We start from the raw sequence: 16,833 nt of genomic DNA, 5'->3' as shown, positions 1-16,833 counted from the left end.
TTCGATTATCGATTAATCGTTGGGGCATTTTTCAATATTCGATTCATTCGAATAATTGTCTTTCAATATTCGATTAATCGAGCGAATATTTTTTTCTTGTAATAATCACGTATCATGTTGTCATTTTGGTCGCGTGGTCTATCAGATTGTCGATGTTCCATTATTGGATAAAAAAAAAAGTTGAATAAAAAAATTATATAGCCTAATTCTTAAACTCAAAATGCATTAACCTTGAGAAAAATGCCTTCTTCCATAAATCGCGATTACAGTGACAATTATTCGATGTACTCATATTTTGATTTTAAATTATTCGATACAAAATTACTCGATTATAATTTTAGATATTCGATTATTTGAATTAATCGAACGATTAACCGACGTCTCTAATGGGGACTTTTGTTCTCACCGAAATGTGTTCCCTAGCACAGACTTCAAAACCAAGCAGCGTTGGAGAAATCGGCATTGCAAATACATAATAGTTGGGGGTATTTTTGTTCCGACTGAAATGTATTTCCCCAACACAGACTTCTAAACCAAGGTGTCTGGGGGAATCGGCTTTGCAAGTACAGGTCGGACTCGATTATCCGGAGTAATGATTTTTTTTCACTCCGGATAATCGAGTCAAACCATTTTTTTCTTCATTTGTTTTTTTGCATGTATTTTTGGTTTTTTTGAAAATAGAAGAGGAATTTGATTTTTGATTCATCACCTTAAAGTCAAAAAACACCTTTCTCACGTGAAAAAACATTAATTTATCCAGATTCTCTCAGGAGGTGATAGACGATCATATTTGATGAAAAAAATCCTCCTACGCATATGTTTGAATTTCAACAATGATAGAGTTACAGAATTTTTTTTTGTTTCGGACTCTGTTGCTTCATACTGGCTCCACATTAAAAAGTACTGCACGGAAGACGATTCTGATGCTTTCATTTGAAAGATGAGAAAATTTAGTACAGGATATAGTAGTGGAACAACTAAATTAGTGAATTTTAATAACATTTTGGAAGTGAAACACTTAAATGTTAATAATTTTTAATGTGTTATTATTAATTTTATCCTAAAAATTTATATTAGATTAGATTGTTTTTTATCAATTCAAATGAAGTTCTTTAACCGCTCCACAATTTGTTCTTTGACGCACTACTTCTATTTTTCGTAATTTGGCTAAAATATCGATATAAACAATTTAATTTAATATAATTTATTTTTTTTTCCAAATTGAATATAATCGAGTCAAAAATTGTATATAATCGGATCACATATAATCTAGCCTGTATATAATCGAGTCTGACCTGTACTGTTTTCTATTAGGTGAATCATTTCATTCGATACCAATATTGAGGGGATTGCAAAAAATACATAGTCGACCATTTTGTGGCGGCGATCTTTTCGAATTTATGTTTTTCGTAGTGTAGTGTATTCTCCAAATCAAGCCATTCAGCCATTTTTTTGCGGCGGCAAAATAGAATTTTTCAAGATCATGGAATACGCAGTTTTAATGACAGTAGAATTAAATGTAAGTTCCAAATTTCAGATCAATCATTCAACAGGAACAGGGTCAATTTTCTATTGATGTGGGATAACCCAACAAACATTCAAGCATACATAGAAACAGGTCAAGCTGAATGAAACCATTCAAAAAGTAATTAGTTGTTTGGGGACTGCGGCCATCTTGAAATTGGATTTTCCATTATCTGCTATGTTCTACTAGTCGAGAACTTTCTTTTGATACATTTTTGGGCATTTTTCATAAATAACTGTATTCTACTAGTCAAGTTCTTTCATTTGATACCCATATTGATGGAGTACTGAGAAAATATGCAATTTGCGATTTTGTTTTCCAGAATGACTTTTATCAAAAATTCCTAACTTTTGAAGTACTGAAAGGATTCCGATGATCGACATATTAAGTTAAAGGCAATAAAGGCAATAATCTTCTTTAAAAAAATGTTATAATTATTGATTGTATGGTTTTTATAGTTTAGATGGTCTCGGGACCAAGGGCGCTATATTTTTTTTAAAAGCTGAGTTTTTTTTCACATAATTTCCAGAGAGGAAAGAGTCTTTTTTCGTTTATGAGTTACGATTTTTCAAATTTACCTTGTTTTCAGTTTTCGTTCAATATTCCTATGTGACTATACTACATATTTGCAACTAGAATCAATTTTTTATGCAAGTGTGGTATTTTTAAAAAGAAACTCACTAATTCATTGACTTCAAATTATTATATTGATCATCTGAATCGGTCCAGTAGTTCAAAAGTTATGAATTTTTTAAAAAAGGGGAAAATGATTTTTTGCACCATCGGTTGAATTTGAAAAATCAAAACTTAAGAACAAAAAAAAACGCCTCTCTTAATTTTTGATAAAAATCCTCAGCTTTCAAGAAAAAATATTAAAAAATCGCTCTTGGTTCCGAGACCATGAAAACTATTAAAAACAAATACAATCAATAATGACATAATCAAAACATAAAGTTTTGCAAGTATAATTTTTTTTCAAAAAAGAACTATTTATCTTTGATTGAATATGTCGATCATCTAAATCAGTTCAGTAGTTCACAAGTTATGAATTTTTGAAAAAAGTCATTATTGGAAAAAGGGGAAAAAGTCGATTTTTCGGACCACCATAAAATGAAAATAGACATCCTAATGAAAAAATAACTACTTTCCACGAACATCTGAGAACCACTATATCGGTTTGGCATGGAATGGCTGAGTTAGAATCTTTATACATAAAAGAAGGATTTCCCTACGTACGTGTAAAGTATCATCACGGGAGAACGGCTGATCAGATCTGCGTCATCCGTATACTTTGCGAGTTTATCTTCACCCAAATTACAATGATATATTACTTTGGAAAATATTTGAGATGATTAGAAAAATTCGAAAAATTGACTATGGATATATTTATATATGATCGGGGTTCTGCCAAAACGAACCAAGCACCAAAAACACTATTTTCATTTTATTTCAATTTGAAGTTTGGGCTCCCACTAATTGACTGTGTCGGATCAAATCTATCATTTTATCTCTCACGTGTTACAAACAGGATGTCAAACATAATACTCCCTTTCATGCTGTAATTCATGCTGATTCAGAACCATTAGAAATATGAAAAAACAAAATTATGTTTCTGCTAGACACGCAAAACTTTATTTTCTTTGCAGCCAGAGTGAACCTAGTCCATGCTAGCTATTAACATAGTATCATTACAAAACACATTAGCATTTGGTAACGGCTCTTGACTAATTTCATGAATGGTATACAGGTAAATTTCGATATAACGTACATTTCACTTTCAAAATTGTACGTTGTATCGAATTGTACGTTATATCGAAGCATCACAAACGTAGTCTATAATACATTATTGTGTTGCTGTTTTAGTAAAGTCAATGAATAACTTCAATCAGAAGACGAAGCCAGCCTTTCTCATGATGTTTCCCTTCGTACTGTTGATTAAAGCATGATTCATTTAGAATCCGGAATTACAAAACCAGCTGTATTTCGGGATTGATTGAAGGTACAAAACTTATTTTAGCATCACAATACAGATAATTCATTGTTCTATTAGAAAAAAAATATTGGAATTGTGTACGTTATATCGAGGGTACGTTATAACGATGGTACGTTATATCGAAGTTTCGAAGTTATATATATATATATATATATATATTGACTCACTTTTGCTGTTTATGACAAAATAATATCTTAATAAATGACAATAAATTGATTTAAGAATGCTTTACGTTTGGTTCGCTGTGGTTGAACGAAATTTTGAAAAATCTTGAACGACAATTGTGTCTGAAAATAATCTGATATTATAATTATGAGTTTTGTTAGAAATACTAGGAATTTTATAGTAAAAGTTAAATTTAACGGGGTCGAATAGAAGATCAATCAATGAACAGTTTTACGATTGGACCCATGAACTTGCTCATAGTAAGAAAACGTGAATGTTTGAAGTTATTGATAACAAAAAACACATTTTGGGCGGGACGGAGTTTGTCGGGTTAGCTAGTATTTACATAATTTAGGATTTGTCGAACAAAACAAAAATAATAATTTAATTGCTGAATTTTTATTTTCGTTCCATAAATTCGATTATGAATCATCTGCCAACCATCACATGCGTTCACGCGCGGTGAAACACTACACGACACGTTTTAACGCATTGAAATCCGCATCGAATCGCATTTACTATTGCCTCGGCATGAGTCCGTTTTCGTCCCCTGGGTATATGTTAATTAGTCCCGTTCAATTCTTCTTGCGTATCGTTCGTTGCATAGTGTTTTTTCTTGTGGTGTAGCCTGCAAGGCCTGCGACCATCCCACTACCTCGCAGGAGGACTATCATGATACTGCTGTCTTACGTCTCGCGTATCACCAGAACTGTTTCCGGAATTTGGGGGTTTTCTTCGAGACCGTCAATGCCCATTGCTCACCGTACTATATCCTGGGCAGTTTCCCTGAACCAGTGCAAGCCAGAAAAGCGATGTTTGAGGATAGAACTTTTGACCCGAAGGGGAATCCAACCCGAAGTCCCCATCTTGTTGAGTGCCAAGATGGTAAACGATAAGATAATTTTACGGCATAACATCACAAGACCACATGTTTATCGACCTGTCAAGGATTAATTAGGAAGAGTTACCTGTGGTACTATTTACTATTTGTTCCAATCCATGGCGTCGGCCGTTCCTTAAGAGCGGTTTCGATCTTATGAAGAATTAAATATTGACTTTAAAACTAGATCGTTTCTTATTCCGCTATGTGCATGGTAGAATGTTTATCATTCATTCGATATACTAGCTGACTGTATGTCGAAATTTGGGTCCTTATTAGTTTGCATCGCGAAAGATCTTCCTCTAAACACACAGTAGATACAAACTGCGGCCACAGGTGATTATATTTTTGTTCCACAGCCACCATTATCTACTTCTGATAATGCTTAAAACCAAAAATTGGTTCGCAAGGTCTTTCCAAAAAAGTACAAATTCTAAAGTGAATCACAATATCAAAAAAAACATAAGCTACGTAAGTTGAATTGTTGTAAATTGAATCTCAAAATGATACAAATAAAACACATTCAGTAACATTCTTAACCATTGAGTCGCTAACAGCTGAATATTGCACATCTTGAAGTAACTTCAAGAAAGCGTTCATTTGCGATGCAATGACAATGTCCTCAAAAAGTTAAAACTACCAGACAGATGAAAAAGAATTACAAATCGAACAGAGCGAGAGACACGCCACCAATCTCCACTCGAGCTGGACGGGAATCCTGGGTCAATAGACAGCCCCCTTGGTTCAGGATTTCGAGGGATACGCACGGGGATACCGCCCGCTGCTCCGGCTGATAATTAAAATCTGAACTCTTCCCAGACCTTCCTGGTTCGGCGCGTATGGACCCGAGAGTGTCACTTTCTTTTCATTTGGCTCGTAAATTAAATAAATTGAACCATGTTTCATTTTTTGTTGCTGTTTCTGTTCGGGTTGGAGATCGTTGCTACATATTTGTGTTCTACCCCTTTTTTCTCTGTCTCGATTCATCGCGCGCCCTGTTCGTTATGTAGGGCTGCGGAGTTTCCGATGAAGAGGTTTTGTCAGCCGTTTTGGTTGGGCGTATTTCAAACGCCGCGGAGAGCACATGTAGATTTTAATTTAGATTAGGAAGCATCCATCCAGCTGTGAGCTGGCCGGGAGAAACCGCGCATCTAAATTATAACAAATTGTGTTGAGTGAGCTTGAAGTAGTTTCAGCAGGGAGAAGGAGTCGAATTACGCCGGTCGTACATTTCACAACATTTCGAGCGAGATGAGGAAGGAAAAAATAAACAAATAAATGTCGCGCTGACGCTAAGCCAACAAAATGGGTGATCCGAATGTGAGCAACTTTATCATATTTTACGAGGCTTGAAATGGATATGTTCGCAAGGTGGAAGATAAGATGTCGCCGTTTAGATTAGAGGTCACCGGTTTTTAGGAAGCAGGTGCCTCGTAGAAATTCTAATTAGCCTAGCAGCAAAGGCTTCTGACGCGGAATGATGGTTTCAGAGAAGGATAAATTACCGACTTCATCACCACGAGCCTGCTAATTAATTGAATCAATCTGATCCCATCTCGTCAGCAACCAGTCCGAAGTTCCTTGGAACGGATAATAATACTCGCTGCAATTCGCCTCGTAATCGTCAGTTGAGTCAATAGTGGAATGGGAATTTATTCCACCTATAAATACTCCAGAAAACCCACTGATGACTGTTTCTAAATGCGACTGTTTCAGAGTCGCTCTGATTTACAATATGTCTCGAAGCACTGCGAGACTTCCCGCCGGATTCCCCGTATCGCGAGAGTGGAGATCACGCTGGTGCGATATAGAACATGTTTCCCCCGCTTCGGCAATTGGCGCGGAGTGGGTGGAAGAGACACATCCAGTTCATTCCTCCTGTGCGTCTCGATTTGTTCTTCTACTGCTCTCGTTCGCTTTCGCTGTCGCTGCTCTGTTGGACTACAGATCGGAATCAACTGAAATAAATAAATGATCATTATGAACTTGTGATTATCAATTATGGAATATGTTTTATAGTTTTGCGCTGGATTGTGGCCGTAAATTTGCCAACCCTTACTCAAGTTGCTAGAAGAGCGGTTGAAGGTCGAGGAGGGATTCCTAGAAGAGAATGGAATTTCAATATAGTTCACTTGTAAAACACATGCACAAATGATCTGCAGTGAGTACAAATCGTTTGATTGCTGAACAGATAAACGAGGAAGGATAATAAAAGTCATGGGAAACTCACACCGTGAATCATTTCTTGTTCGGGCTAAGTTTCAATAAATATGAACACGAGCTACTCTGATGTTCAACATAAAGGGTGTATCACATCAAATTGCATCACGGAAAAAACGCTGTGGAAATTTAATTTTTAGGAATTATATCTTCAGATTTCGCTTATAATCAGATAAGAGTGTATAGATCACGTTGGCCATGCTTCACTGTCAATTTTTCGTAAATTTGGAAAAATGTCATCGAACGAAAAAGAGCGTTGTGAATTAATCCTGCGCACTCATTTCGAGAATTCGGAGTTGTCACATCGGGACATCGGTAAGATGCTGGGAATCGTCCAATCCACGGTCAGCAGAGTACTAACACGATACTTCGAGAACCTAACCATCGACCGGAAGGTGAAGAACGGCAAAAATGGACGCTCCGCCAGTGAAAAAGATCACAAGCGCGTAGTTAAGCAGTTTAGACGTGATACGAGATGTTCGGTCCGGGATGTCGCCAATAAGCGTAATTTGTCAAGTTCATTCGTCCAGCGGACCAAGCAGCGGGAGGGCCTGCGTACATACAAGGTTCAGAAGGCTCCTAACCGCGACGAAAGGCAAAACATGGTGGGGAAGACGCGGAAGCTGTACACCGAAATGCTGACGAAGCCGCATTGCCTGGTAATGGACGACGAAACCTACGTCAAAGCGGACTTTCGTCAGCTGCCGGGCCTGTTGTTCTTCTCCGCAGAGGACAAATTCAGCGTTCCGGAGGAGATTCGCAAGCAGAAACTATCCAAGTTTGCCAAAAAGTACATGGTGTTGCAAGCGATCTGCTCTTGCGGAAAGCGGAGCGCCCCCTTCGTGATGACCGGCACGGTAAACGGGCAGGTTTACCTTAAGGAGTGCCTACAGAAGCGCTTACTACCACTATTGAAGCAGCACGAGTACCCGACCATCTTCTGGCCGGATCTCGCTTCGTGCCACTATTCAAAGGACGTGTTGGAGTGGTACGAAGCCAACGGGGTCACCTTCGTGCCAAAGGAAATGAAGCCGCCCAACGCGCCGGAGCTTCGCCCAATAGAGAAATATTGGGCGATTATGAAGCAGGCCCTCCGGAAGAACCCAAAAGTTGTCAAATCGGACGCGGACTTCAAGAGAAAATGGATTTCTGTTCAAAAAAAAACTACAACCTGACGTTGTACAGAACCTTATGGACTGGGTAAAGAGGAAGGTGCGAGCATACGGGCTTGGGCTCGAAGTATGAATAAAAAGAAAATGCCAAAAGTTGTTTAATAGTTTTTATTTTACTGTCTAAAATTTTCAAAAGGATCGGTCTACTGGGCGAATTTCTACAGCATTTTTTCCGTGATGCAATTTGATGTGACACACCCTTTATGTAATATGGTTTTCTCTTGAAAAAGTGAATCATAACTGAGCAATGCCAAATGAAATCGACAAATGACAAAACATGAGTATTTTTGATTCGAATGAAATTTAGTATTCCTTTTGGGTTGGAGGAAATATGAGTTTTCCTCAGCATTTGGGAATTTTTTGATTCAGCTTTGAAATGTAGTGTAGCTTTTGAAAAGGGCGTATCGATTTTAGTGAGAGAAATTTTAGATAATTTATATCTCAAAAACTAAGAGTCGTACTGAAATAGTGTCTTAGAAGGAGTTAAAGGGTATTGATGTCCAAACGTAAAAAAATATACACTGAGAATAAAATGGCACTTTTTTGATTTACAGAAAAAATTTAAGTTGCAATATCTAAAATACATATAGAAGTTATGTAGAAAATTTAAAAAACGGGTACAAGATGGTAAAACTATTTTTGACGAATTTTGTGGAACATCGAATTTTTATGAATTTTCAAAACTTCGAATTTTTGTGTGTTGACAATCATTGTTGGACACAAATTATGAATCTCGATATGATTTAGTATAACACGACACACATTGAAAGATCCTATGTATATATATATAAAAATGGATTTCTGTCTGTCTGTCTGTCTGATTCTTATGGACTCGGAGCCTACTGAGCCAATCAACATGAAAATTGGTATGTAGAGGTTTTTGGAGACGAGGAAGGTTTTCGTGATAGTTTGAGACCCCTTCCCCCTCTCTAAGGGGGGGCTGCCTTACAAATGAAACACAAATTTCTGAATAACTCGAGAATTATTCAAACAAATGAAACCAATTTAGGCATATTGAGGTATTATGGTGCAATAAATGTTTTTGAGGTATTATGGCGCAATAAATGTTTTTTATATGATGGTTAGACTTAGACCCATGAACATGCTCATTGTAAGAAAACGTGGATGTTTGAAGGTATTGATAACAAACCACAAATTTCTCGAGAATGGCTGCATTTAGAAGGAAATTGATAAAGAGCTTTTTTGTTTTAAATCACATCAAGATTCATAATTTGCGATTGTTAACATACAAAAATTCTAAATTCATATAAATTCGATGTTCGACAAAGTTCGCCAAAAATAGTTTTACCATTTTGAACTCACTTTGAAATTTTCTACATGATTTCTGTTTTATATGAAAAAAAATTTAAAAAAAATTAAACAAAACATGTATAATTTAAAAAAAATGAATTGAGAAAGACAATAAATTAAAAATGTTTTTTTCAAATATCTCGAGAATGGCTACGTTTAGAAGGAGATCGATTAAGAGCTTTTTTGTTTCAAACGCATCCAGATTCATAATTTGTGGCTAAAAATGATTGTTAACATACAAAACTTCGAAATATCGAAAATTCATAAAAATGCGATGTTCCACAAAGTTCATCAAAATAAGTTTTACCATCTTGGACTCATTTTTTAAATTTTCTACATGATGTGTCATTTATATGAAAAAATTTAAAACAAAAAAATTTTTTTTCATGTTTTAACATCAATACTCTATAACTCTTTTTAACACACTATTTCGGTACGACTCATAGTTTTTAGGTATATAAATTATCAAAAATTTATCTTACCAAAATCGATACACCCTTTCGAAAGTTACACTTGAGTTAAAAAATTCCCAAATGCTGTGGAGAACTCATATTTCCTCCAACCCAAACGAAATACAAACTTTCGTTCGAATCAAAAATACAGGTTTTTAAAATCGTCATTTTTAGTTCGATTTCATTTGTAAAAATTATGCCCTACAACAGCAGTTTGGTAATTAGTTGTTTGAAACTAATTCATTCCTGTCAGTATTTCCATTTTATGGTAACCTAATTTCAGGATTGCTATTATTTCATCGCTCGCAATTTAAATTTAAAAAAAAAATCACTTAATTTAATTCAAAATTAACATGAACTGTTCAGTGCAACATTATAAACACTGAGTAACAACTTTTTATGCAATACTGTAACAGTTCGGCAGAAAAGTATATAAGGTAACACAGTAAAACAATTTTTTTTTTGCAAAATTCAATGTTATTATTCAACACTGACCCGGCAAACTTCGTCCCGCCTAAATTTTGTTTTTTGTTATCAATACCTTCAAACATTCACGTTTTCTTACTAAGCGCATGTTCATGAGTCCAATCGCAGAACTGTTCATTGATTGATCTTCTAATCGACCCCGTTGAATTTACCTTTTTACTATAAAACTCCTAGTACTTCTACCAAAACTCATCATTATATCATTATACGAGAATTGTGTCTGAAAATAATCTGTTTCAGACACAATTCTCGTTCAAGATTTTTCAACCACTTGGAAATAACATGTTTCTCCGTTACATGGAATAAATGTTTTATACAGAAAATATGATAGAATAAAGACAGTCCTAAATCGGAAAATTCCTTCCTCGAGTTCTGCTCTTATCAACACATTCGGCGATACCTTTTTATTGGTATAGATAGGAAAAGATGTAGGAATGCGTTTCATCACATTAAAATCCATTTCCACAGTTTCGAACAAAGATCAATTTCGCTAGCGCAAACATCAAATGGAATAACAGCTCTTGTCACTATGTAATTGTAGAACATATGGAAATTCAATTTTGGTTGAAATATGTGTAATATTTTTATGGGACCCCCTCTCCATTCCAGAAGAGGGAGGGGTGTCATACCATCATCGAAACATTTCACATACCCAAAAACCCTCACATCACACATTGTGCTTAATTAGTTCTCGAGCTATGCAGAAATTTGTGTTTCAATTCTATGACAGCCACCCCTCCCTCTCGGAAAGGTGGGAGGAGTGGTGAACCACTTTAGAAATGATTCTTGCCCCCTAAAACCTCCACATGCCAAATTTGGTTCAGTTTTCTTGATTAGTTCTTGAATTATGCAGAAATGTATGCTTCATTTGTATGGCTGTACCCCCTCCCCCCCAGAGAGAGGGAAGGAGTGTCTATTCACCATGGAGACGTTTCGTGTCCCCTAAAACATTCGCATGACAAATTTGGCTCCATTTGCTTGATTAGTTTTCGAATTATGCAGAAATTTTTCTTTCATTTGTATGGCAGCTCCCCCTTAGACAGGGGGTGGAGTATCTAACCACCATAGAAACATTTATTGCACCCCTAAACCTCCACATGAAATTTTGGTTCCATTTGCTTGATTAATTCTCGAGTTATGCAGAAATTTGAGTTTAATTTGTATGGCAGCCTCTCTTGGAGATGGCGGTGGAGAGCCTAACCACCATAGAAACATTTATTGCACCCTAAAACCTCCATATGCCTAATTTTGTTTCGTTTTCTCGATTATTTCTCGAGTTATGCAGAAATTTGAGCTTAATTTTTTATGGCAGCCCCACCTAAAAAAAGGGGGGAGGAATATCTAACCACCATAGAATCATTTATTGCACCCCTAAACCTCCACATGAAATTTTGGTTCCATTTGCTTGAGTAATTCTCGAGTTATGCAGATATTTGAGTTTAATTTGTATGGCAGCCTCTCTTGGAGATGGCGGTGGAGAGCCTAACCACCATAGAAACATTTATTGCACCCTAAAACCTCCATATGCCTAATTTTGTTTCGTTTGCTCGATTATTTCTCGAGTTATGCAGAAATTTGAGCTTCATTTTTTATGGCAGCCCCACCTTAAAGAGGGGGGGAGGAATATCTAACCACCATAGAATCATTTATTGCACCCTAAAACCTCCACATGCAATTTTGGTTCCATTTGCTTGATTAATTCTCGAGTTATGCAGATATTTGAGTTTAATTTGTATGGCAGCCTCTCTTGGAGATGGCGGTGGAGAGTTTAACCACCATAGAAACATTTATTGCACCCTAAAACCTCCATATGCCTAATTTGGTTTCATTTGTTCGATTAATTCTCGTGTAATTCTGAAATTTTTGTTTCATTTGTATGGCAGCCCCACCTAAAAGAGGGGGGAGGAGTATATAACCACCGTAAAAACATTTATTGCACCCTAAAACCTCTACATGCCAAATTTGGCTCCTTTTGCTTGATCAATTCTCGAGTAATGCAGAAATTTGAGTAGTTTCATTTGTATGGAAGTCCTCCCTTAGAGAGGGGGTGAAGAGTCTAACCACCGTAGAATTATTTTTTGCACCATTAAGCCTCCACATGCCAAATTTCGTTTCATTTGCTTGATTAATTCCCGAGTAATGCAGAAATTTGTGTTTAATTTGTGTGGCAGAACCACCCCACCCCCCTCAGAGAGGCGGGGAGGGGTCTCATACTATCACGAAAACCTTCCCCGGCCCCAGAAACCCCAACATACCAATTTTCATATTGATCGGTTCAGTAGTTACCGAGTCCATAAGAATCAGACAGACAGACAGACAGAAATCCATTTATATATATATATATATATATATATATATATATATATATATATATATATATATATATATATATATATATATAGATAATTGCCTTCGAGGGCGATACAGCGATTATAGCGATCTTGCAAATTTTCGATATTATTTTTAAATTACTCTATCGGTTTTTCCTCAAAAGAGGCCTCAGTTTCGGTAATCACTTCATCATCGGTCTTGAGTTTCTTGCCAGCGAGCTATCTATCTATTCAGGTCTGCGAACAGAAAATAGTCGCTGGGGAATACGGAAACAATTCGAAGCCCAATTCATGCAATTTTGTCATCGTTTTCATTGATTTGTGACACGGTGCATTGTTTTGATGAAACAAAAGTTGCTTCACTCTCAATGCTATACCTCACGAACCAATCGACCGATTGCTGTCAAATTTTAACACGTATCCATTGGAAAATGGTGCTTTGTGATAGTCAAGTAGATTTTTGCAAGAGGTGTCATCTAGTCGCCAACCTTATAAAATTTTCAGCTGAACTGTTATGGTTGCCAGAGCTATTAAATTTCAAGAACCAGTATGGTTCAATAAACATTAACCAAATATTTCATAATACATACAAAATAACAGAAAAATACAAATTGTATAAAAATGTACAATATTCGGTTAAACGAACAACAACAACAAATTATTGCGGTTTAGAAAATACCTGAAACAAATAAAAAAATAATACTTTTATGGAAAAAAAAAGCTTCAGAAATTCATATTACTTTGTTGCATGGTTTTAACCTCCCTGTTTTCTAGCACTTGGTCGAAGAAAATCAACAAGAAGTATAAGAAACCCGTTATCAGGTCATGTCTCAGGTTTGAGGTATGTTTCACACAACATTCAAATCAACATATTTATTCTGGATCAAGTTACCTACTCGATTTATACATGTTATTTCATAATAAGTGTCTTACGGCAATCATCAGTTTATCTAGAGCTTATCCAGTTTGTTTCAAATTCAACGCCACACATATTGATGAATGTGTTTATGATGATTTGTATTTCAATGAATATCCTACGATTAGGCATTATTTTTTGGCGGTATGAAATTTCGATTCTCGCATTTCGAGAGCAACATTTTTCATTTCCTTTCGCGTTTCAATTATGGAGAAAGGTTCAGCGAATCAGGTTTTTATGTAAATTTTCCACATGCTTAAGCTCGCGACGATGATAACATTTGTATTCGCAAGACGTCATGCTGATTTTAAGATGTTCGAACCATCGCAAAGAAACCGAGATGCAAAATCAATTTGCACCCAATTTCAACAGAACTGATTTTGCGTTGACAAAGTTCATTGCATTAATGCAAAGACTAAAATATGTCGGCAGCTCTTAGCATACATTTTGGAACTCACCGCCCAAGTTGCTCGTCAACGATTTGCCCGAGTCGTTTACCGGGGTATAATCCTCGAAAATTGTATCGATTCATCGGACATCAAATCAACACTGATGATCACGAGCGGCCATAATCTTTCCGAGAAATCGTCGACTCTTTTGTGGTAATGATAATTGAGTGTTAATCCATTTTTGCTTTCCAAAAGCGACGTTTAAACTTTAGTGTGGCTCTCGTAATGTCACATTAACCCGAATTCACAGATTCTCATTGAAAAAGTGTTCCACGAGATGTAAATTTCCAAGGAGATGTACGAAGATTTTATTCGTGCACATAACGACCAGCGATTGCTCGAATCGGCCCTCTACCGTACAAGCAAGACCATGTTTGGTGGTTTCATTTAATAAACAAAATTAGTGTCACCGCTTAAGCTGGAAAGCGTGTTTCGGGTCCGATGATCAACCGATAATCACATTACCATGCCTAATCGCGTACAGATCACTGGAGTTCGCACAGACCCAACTCATCAGCCTTAAACTGCTTCGATGATCCGCTTTCCATTTAAATTGTCTCGCCTCGTAAGAGAGTCCCAATAACAATTATCTAGAGCCCTCTTCGGCTCAAAGGCGGTCTCTTTGTGGGCCTACACACTCGAGCTTGTATTCCGTTGTATTTCGTCCCACAGTCAGCCAATGAGTTGGTGTTGATTCCTGAAGTGTGATAGTCGCCGGCGAAGAGAGTGCGGAAAACGAAAATCGTCGATAATCCATTCAAAGCTAACAGGTGTTGAATTGCTTATGAACTGCATCGAACCAGAACAAAGGTGATCTACTTAAAATTGTCGAGAGAGGTGTGATTGTTGACCGCACTAATGTTGTGCTATTCGCACAACGTATTCAACCCCACTTTGCGAAAGTGGCAATGATCCGATCGAATTATGTCCCGGAGAACCAATTTCAATTATCTCTATCCCGGGATCATTCGAGGTCGGATTGTTATTGTTTTCGCCGTTAAATTATATCCCCGCCAGGATTAGACCTTGCCGACCTTTCGGTGCGATCCGTTATTGAAATTGGACTCATGTGCCCTCTTGCCGCCACCAGCAGCGCGCACAATAACATCATAATCATCATCATACACGAGAGCACGTTCCTGAGATTAGGCGACCATGAAAGGGAGATTTTCGCTTTGTGTTGCTTGTTCTTCCTATCCCGTAAGTATGCTCATACACTCACGTGAAACAATGGGCGCAGCATACACGGATTATCGAGGCCCTTCGAGCGAACGCTCGTTGAAAGCGCTTGGAATGTAGATCAATGGGCTGCACGTCAGATTCAGGAATGCTTTTCTAGCCTTCAGTTCGTGCGAAAGTATGGTCACCGAAATAAAGAAAAAAAACTTAGGGAATTGAACCATGCAACGAATGATATGTTTCGGTTGTGTTCTGGTATTGTTCCGATAGAAAAAGATTAAGGGTCGAGGAAATTGTTTGGAAAAATATTGATATGAAACTAAACAAAAATAGAAATGTATCAAATAAATTATTGCTTACAGAATATGAGAATTTTAAAGTTTGTAACATTGTGACAAAAGAAAAAAAAACAAATACATTTGACAAATGACATACGGGGTCTTTCACATTAAATGCTCACGCAAAAAAAAAATCGAATAGCTCCTTATAATTTTTTTTCGCTCCGTCGAAGATAACACTCAGTGGCATCGTCTGGGGGGTGCGGACCGCCCCCGGGTACACGATTTTAGAGGTGTTCGAATTTGTATGGATAAATCGATTAAACATGATTGATTCATTTTCTGGCGGGTGAATGGAGGATACAAATTGACTCTTCCGCCCCGGGTGCGAAAGCTTCACTCGACGCCACTGGTAACACTGAATCACTGCACTTCGGGACGACAGTATTCGGCTACTTGTTCAGTCTGATCGGATGATTTTTAGTGTCAAGATGTACAATTTACAAGAACGTGTATTTCTATTGAAATCGTATTACTCGAGCAAACGAAGCTATAATGAAACTTTGTCCTCTTATGGCAAGAATTTCAACATTTCTCGTCATCGACTACTTCCTCTGGGGGTGCGTGATGGATCGTTGCTACGTTAATAAGCCTCAAAACTTGGAGGAATCTGCGAATCCATGGCCAAACGGATTTTCTTTCGATCAAAAACTCACCGCAAGTGAGTTTTCTAATAAATAGGTGAAATATTGTGAGAAGAGCGTCTCGCGCGAGCAGTGAACGAGTGAAAACCTGTTTTTTCGTTCGCTTTCGTGCTAAGTTTTGATTGCTTTTATTTCCTTAGGGATAGTAGTGAAACGAAACGTCTGTTGTGTTGAAAAAAAAAGAACTGATATTTTGAAACCACACCGAAATAGTTTTCAACAGAGATTTACAATTCCCGTTTGTGAATTCTATTGATATAGAATTTGTGGATCATTATGTGGACAAATAAGATTTGAGTTGGCACTTAAAAAGTCATTCTCTCTTGTTTGATCGTTCACATGTATTTATTTTTTCTCGTTCACATGTATTTATTTTTTCATTATTATTATATTTTTTGTATTCGGATAAAATCCGATTCATGTGTGCATACAAAAGAAAAGGAAGAAAAGACACAGCGAAAGAAGCGCAAATATGTTTGGTTCAATGCGTTGCAGTGGTTGCAGTAGCGAAATTTTCTGCGAGTAAATTGCGAGCGTATCTGTGTGTGTGCAATGACGCTGTGTTCTCAGCGCGAGAGTTTGTAGTTGGATTATAGGGCGCTTGCAGCGTGCATATGTATTAGTGATCTGTTGGGCAGGCAAAAGTGATCGCTCCATAGGAATTATATGGAGCGACAAGATTGAGCTTTGTTTAAATAATTATTTTAGCGAAATAGTTATAAAGATTACGCGCTAATCTATATGAATAACATGCGAATATATGTTTCTTCACA

Source organism: Toxorhynchites rutilus, chromosome 2, assembly GCF_029784135.1.
Source record: "Toxorhynchites rutilus septentrionalis strain SRP chromosome 2, ASM2978413v1, whole genome shotgun sequence".
In the NCBI taxonomy this organism is placed as follows: domain Eukaryota; kingdom Metazoa; phylum Arthropoda; class Insecta; order Diptera; family Culicidae; genus Toxorhynchites; species Toxorhynchites rutilus.
This window is presented reverse-complemented; position numbering follows the sequence as displayed.